The sequence below is a fragment of the Coregonus clupeaformis genome, unplaced genomic scaffold, assembly GCF_020615455.1.
Source record: "Coregonus clupeaformis isolate EN_2021a unplaced genomic scaffold, ASM2061545v1 scaf0184, whole genome shotgun sequence".
NCBI classification, from domain to species: domain Eukaryota; kingdom Metazoa; phylum Chordata; class Actinopteri; order Salmoniformes; family Salmonidae; genus Coregonus; species Coregonus clupeaformis.
The window spans coordinates 237,490-242,500 of NW_025533639.1; positions in this window are offsets into that span (position 1 = coordinate 237,490).

Here is a 5,011-nt window from a genome sequence, read left to right on the forward strand (position 1 = left end):
GTCACATTGCATTTCATGATTTTATCAGCAGTCTTACTACCAAGAGGGACACGCTGAGCCGATTCTGAAGCCAGATTATTTTCTGGTACAAAAAGGTACATTAGATTTGAGGTATGTATGTATGATAAGTATTTTTTGTGTGATGTAAATCCCCAGTTGTGTGATCTGGTATTAAAGTAATACCCAAAGCCTGCTGTTTGTGTTTTTGTGTTCTTGTTTTGCTTGGGGGTACAGGGGCTTAAGTCCACAACAAGGGGACTGCGGCATTAGAAACAGAAACAAGGGAAAGCTAACAACTGTCAGATGGCTAAACCTCAAGACCATGCTTAACCCATATGGGTACTTTACAAAGCTAAACCTCTGTACAGTTGTTCAGCCTTTCACAACCCAGGGCTGCATCCTATTCCCTTTATAGTGCACTACAATAGGCCTCTGGTGCACTATAAAGGGAATAGGGTGGCAATAGGGTGGCAAGAACACAGGTGCCATGCACACTTATACCCACAATTCCCAGTTTTCTGAGATTTTTTGGAAATAGGAGGGAGTACGCTGTGAGAGAATCCTGCAACCTGGAATTCTTCAGCTGGGATCTCTGAAAAACAAGGGAATTTGAGAAATATTTCAGGAATCTTGCAACCTAGTGCAGGATGCTAACTGTGCAGGATGCTAACTGTGCAGGATGCTAACTGTGCAGGAAGCAGGATGGCTAACTACAGAAACGAAGAGGCTAACACTCATTGAATCATAGTGATTAGCTGAGACAGGCTAACGTGGTGTCATCTGGAGCAGTGATGTCACAAGGGGTCCCCGTAGAGAGGTGACATGAGACATACCATGTGACCAAATGAGATAGTGACCTGTCGTGGTGCTGTTCTAACAATATGCCTGAACAGACACCAGCAGATAGGCCCCCTGGCCAGCGAGGACCTGCTGGTGATTATTGAATATTGGAGATTTGGAGATCTTTCAGGAACCAACAAGAACGACAACAGGGGAGGACAGAGGGAGGGGAGGAGCCGAGAGTCATAAAAGTGTCAGCCAGCTGAAAGTAATTGTAATAGGGCCTCACTGGAATGTCATCAATTCACGACGTCAAGGTCCGAGTTGTTTTGTCATTGCCACCGCAGCCTCTTCATCCTCATCGTGGAGACAAGGCGGGGTGCAGTGACCCAGAGAATAAGAGGAGAAACGAAGGATTCACATCGATTTCAGCCTCTTCAATGAAATGACGGTTCTGTTTAAGCAACTAAGTTCTCATCATCTCATTGAAGGTATTATAGTTTGACGTGAAGGTTATGAGTGATGTTGGTTCTTCCTGACAGATTTTGGGTTAGCGAATTTAGAGACGTATGACAATGCGAGCCTCACACAGACTGAAACCCTGTTGTGTTGTTCAAGTCCACATCAAAATCAAACGGCACCAAAGAAAAGCGCAATTCGAATTTTTGGTGCAAGACGAAATGAAGTGAAAACGTAGTGTTGCCCTTTGCTCCTGTTTACGTATCGTCACTCTGATTCAACACGCAAGTGGCTTTTCCTCCTCAAATGTAAACGCTAATGTTTTTTTGGCCCCTTTCGTCAGTAAAACCAACTTCCCTCCCTTTTGTCCGTCTGTGTGGTGATGGCAGGCGGCGTTTCACACATTTAAAACAAGGGTTAATTAAGAAAAATAAAAAAAATAAAAAAAATCCCTGCAACAACAGCTGTGATGATAATTGATAGAGTGCTATTTGCCTGCTCGCCAAGTAAAATGATGCATGCACTACACTTACAAATGTCCAATTATAGCTGGCTGGTAGTGCTGAAAGGGTTGTGTCGGTTACATATGCTGGATGTAATTAATGTTACTTAAACATGGTGGGATACATCCCCGCCCAGAAAATGGCACCAATGTGTGGAATTTAGAGAGGAGAAAAAAAAAAAAACAGCACCTTAATTTGGAACAATGACAGCTTTAATTTATTATGGGTTATATTTGTCCATAAAAAAAAAAGTTGAGCGAATGGAGAGGGGAAGAGAGGAGATGGAGGAGAAGAGAGGGGGAAGAGGTGGAGAGGGGGAATTAACATGCAGACGACAGCATTATGTTTTTATTGGATGGCCCGTTCTGCCCCCGTGGTCGTGCCAATAAAATGCTTGGTTTTAATACAGCATTATCCACTACAGGGCTACAACCACTTTCCCTTTCAATGTTCATACATATAACTGTAACATGTTGACTGAAATTGCCATATTCAGGTTTCTTAGACATAATGTTTTTCTGTTTGACTTCAGTTTAGTTGTTTACTTTAGGTTAATCGGTGACCGTTAAAATAAGTTGATCCAGAAAAAGGAATGTCCCTATTTTATTATTCAGTCCTAGTCTGAAAATCAATCCCGCCCATCCCATTGTCCCACCGGTGTCCGGGGGCCTCGCGTGTTAGCGTTAACGCAGACGTTGTTAACAAGGGGTGAAATCATGATTAGCCAGTCAGTCAGTCCCTCTGGGCCTAGTGACCCAGCGACCAGCCGGGCAGGCATTCTAACCTCTCATCTGAACTCTGAGGTGTTCGGCGGATACAGAACAGAAGGTGAGGTGAAACGAACGGGCACAAGAAGGGAGTTATACAAGGCATTGTGTTTTTTCATCGGTTTCTTTGTAATGATTCAAAGGTCTTCAGTCATGCCCTTACAAAAGCATACTAATTTGCTCTGTCAGAGTATCGACTGGAGGGAAGAAGGCCAGGAGAGAGGAGGGCCAGGAGGGCTCAAATACAATCCAAAACAATTTCAAATACAACAGGTATGGTTGACGTAGCTTACCTGTTGCAACGGAATCAATCGAAAAGTCCCCAAAGTGCCACACCTGACACCTCAGGCAGGCTAAAGTAAACGCTTTTGAAAATTATTTTGAACCTAGTTCTGCTGAGACAGTGGAGGCCAGCATGAAGCCATTGTGTAGATGTTAGCTGTGAGCTGGTCTGTGTGACAGAATTACCCAGAGGTCATGCTGCCAGTGGATGGATGTCCATCGCTTTCTCCCTGCGTCGCAAATGGCACCCTATTCCCTATATGGGTGATTCTACGGAAGTGGTGCAAATTGCAGTCCTTTAAACAGTTGAAGTAATGCACCTGAGGTTTTGTATAATTTCAGCCAGTAGATTTTAAAGTGGTGCTCACAAGCCCAAACGGCTCCCCGAAATGTGTGCACAATTGTGTGCTATGTCATCCAATTCATATGATATCTTAAGAATTACACATTTTACGAATTTTGTAAGTGCTTAAGATCCCAGATCTTTAAGTCTTCAAACTTCTGACATTTATTTACATCATGATGTGTTCTAATTCAATCCAAGGCAACAACAAACATATTGTTAAATTAATATAGCACAAAGTAAGTGTTATACAGCTATTTCTCTGGAGAGGAGGCTGTCCCAAACCCTGACTCCTAAACTTCATGTTGGAGAATATATAGCAATTAATGATTTTTGTATTTTTTTTAACACTATTATTTCAATAAAACATCTTGAGAGTTGTTCGATTATTATGTTGAAAGAGACTGATCGAATTAGCATACTGAACAAAAATATAAACGCAACATGCAACAATTTCATTGATTTTACTGAGTTACAGTTCGTATGAGGAAATCAGTTTGTTGAAATGAATTAATTAGGCCCTAATCTGTGGATTTCAAATAAAATAAAATAAAATCTTATTTGTCACATGAGCCGAATACAACAGGTGTAGACCTTACCGTGAAATGCTTACTTACAAGCCCTTAACCAACAATGCAGTTCAAGAAATAGAGTTAAGAAAATATTTACTAAATAAACTAAAGTAAAAAATAAAATAAAAAGTAACACAATAAAATAACAATAACGAGGCTATATACAGGTGGTACCAGTACTGAGTCAATGTGCGGGGGTACAGGTTAGTCGAGGTAATTTGTACATGTAGGTAGGGGTAAAGTGACCATGCATAGATAATAAACAGCGAGTAGCAGCAGTGTAAAAACAAGAGGGAGGGTGTCAATGTAAATAGTCTGGGAGGCCATTTGATTAATTGTTCAGCAGTCTTATGGCTTGGGGGTAGAAGCTGTTAAGAAGCCTTTTGGACCTAGACTTGGCGCTCCGGTACCGCTTGCCGTGCGGCAGCAGAGAGAACAGTCTATGACTTGGGTGACTGGAGTCTTTGACAACTTTTTAGGCCTTCCTCTTCACATGATCTGTTGGTCACAAATACCTTAAAAGAATGGGCCTCACAATTCAATTCAAATTGCCATTGATAAAATGCAATTGTGTTCGTTGTCCTTAGCTTATGCCTGCCCATACCATTATCCCACCGCCACTATGAGGCACTCTGTTCACAATGTTGACATCAGCAAACCACTTGACCACACAACGCCATGCACGTGGTCTGCAGTTGTGATGCCGGTTGGAGGTACTGCCAAATTCTCTAAAACAACGTTTTATGGCTTATGGTAGAGAAATGAACATTACATTCTCTGGCAACAGCTCTGTTGGACATTCCTGCAGTCAGCATGCCAATTGCATGCTCCCTCAAAACTTGAGACATCTGTGGCATTGTGTTGTGTGACAAAACTACACATTGTAGAGTGGCCTTTATTGTCCCCAGCGCAAGGTGCACCTGTGTAATGATCATGCTGTTTAATCAGCTTCTTGACATGCCACACCTGTCAGGTGGCTGGATTATCTTGACAAAGTAGAAATGCTCACTAACAGGGATGTAAACACATTTGTGCACAAAATTATTTAGCGAAATAAGCTTTTTGTGCGTATATAGAACATTTTGGGGATCTTTTTATTTCAGTTCATGAAACATTGGACCAACACTTTACATGTTGCGTTCATATTTTTGTTCAGTTTTGTTTATTTTTAAACATCTTCCTCCCAAAAAATAAATCCCACCTGTTTGTGTCACTACCGAAACACACATTAAAAGACTGTAGAATGAATGTGCCTTAAGCCACACCCCTACATATATTACCAGGTGATGTGATTGGACCCCTCTC